This window comes from Echinops telfairi, unplaced genomic scaffold (genome assembly GCF_000313985.2).
Source record: "Echinops telfairi isolate 266 unplaced genomic scaffold, ASM31398v2 ScPeMD7_7424;HRSCAF=8462, whole genome shotgun sequence".
NCBI classification, from domain to species: Eukaryota; Metazoa; Chordata; class Mammalia; order Afrosoricida; family Tenrecidae; genus Echinops; species Echinops telfairi.
The window spans coordinates 89,758,668-89,760,187 of NW_022111324.1; positions in this window are offsets into that span (position 1 = coordinate 89,758,668).

Sequence of the window (1,520 nt, forward strand, 5' to 3'; positions counted from 1 at the left end):
TTCTCCAGGTCCAGGGTTCTGGCTGCATCAGGGTAGGTCCATGTGGCTTCTCAGGGATGTCTCACAGGGCATCAGCCTTGTCAGTAGAGTCTCCAAGGAAGTGAGCCGAGAGAGTGTCTCCCGCCTCAGCCCCACTTGGTGGTCCTCGTGGGGGGAACCCGGCCATGAGAGCAGGAGCAGCCTCAGGGACTGAGAAACGGGAACCCACCCCTACACTCTTAATCCTTAAATTGACACCAGATTCGGTGACTATCACGCATATCCTACAAATCAATAGTTCAATCACATCAAGAAGACTAAAATCATCATCACAATCAGTCTTAGGACATTTTCTTCATTCTTGTACTAATCATTATCAGTTCCCTAATTTTCCCCACAAAGACTCACTCATTCAGTTACCAAATCAGTGGCTGCCGAGGGGATCTGCTGGGACAATCAGATTTAAGGCAGCGAAATCAGCTCAGAAGTATATGGTGATTTTCTTAGAATTTCAAAGGGATCATCTTGATAAATTTTCTCACAAGAAGATCATGGAAGCCGATTATGAAAGGTTTGAAAAATTGAAAATGGTATCGGAGAAAAAAGCCTAGGCAAATGACACAGAGAAATGTTTTTGCCTCAAACCTGCTCCGTCATAGAAGGCAGCAAAGACTGTTCTGTGAGACTTTCTTTGGGAAACTCTCTCCTGTCCACCTGCAGTCCTGATCCTGCCCCTGCAGACTCCTTGGTGCTCTCCAACCTGAAAGAACAAGGAGAGGGAAATGATCGGAGTCCCTCGAGGATGCTAGAACCACCATCCCAGCAGAGCATAACTTAAATAACCCACAATTATTTGGGAGAAAGCTGAGAGAGATGTAAACACCACTTTCAAAAGTGTATAGACCTTGATGGAGGAAACACTAAGAAAAAAACAGCTTCTTATTTTGAAATTTCTGCTTAATAAAAGGGTCAGTGATTTTGTAGCAAGACTTTTAGACTTACTCTCTTACATTCACACACATCTACCTATATAGACATTCACACACACACACACATATATATACTCACATATAGCTTACAAGGGTAACAATTCTGCGCTCTTTAATTTACACTTCTTTAACATAAACTCTGTGATCATCCTGTGTCCTATGAGAAAGTCTATCAAGATGATCCCTCTGGAATTCTAAAAACCAGGCAACATATCTTCTGAACTGTCCTCTCTGCCTTGAATTTTACTGGCCCAGAAGATCCCTGCAGAAGCCACCATTTGATTGGACCCTTTTTAGAAAGGACACCTGTGTCTCAAGGAGCCTTGATAGTGCAGCACTAGCAGCTAACCAAATGGTTAGTGGTTCAAACCCAGATGCTCTGCAGGAGACAGATGAAGCTATAGATCTAGGCTGAAGCATAAACAGTTCTATTCCCTCCTCTAGGGTCACTGCAAGTCGGAATGGACTGGATAGCAGTGGGGTTTTGATTTTACTAAGGATAAGACAAGTGTGTTATTGAGAGAGCTTGTCAGGAGCCATCCGCTGATCACA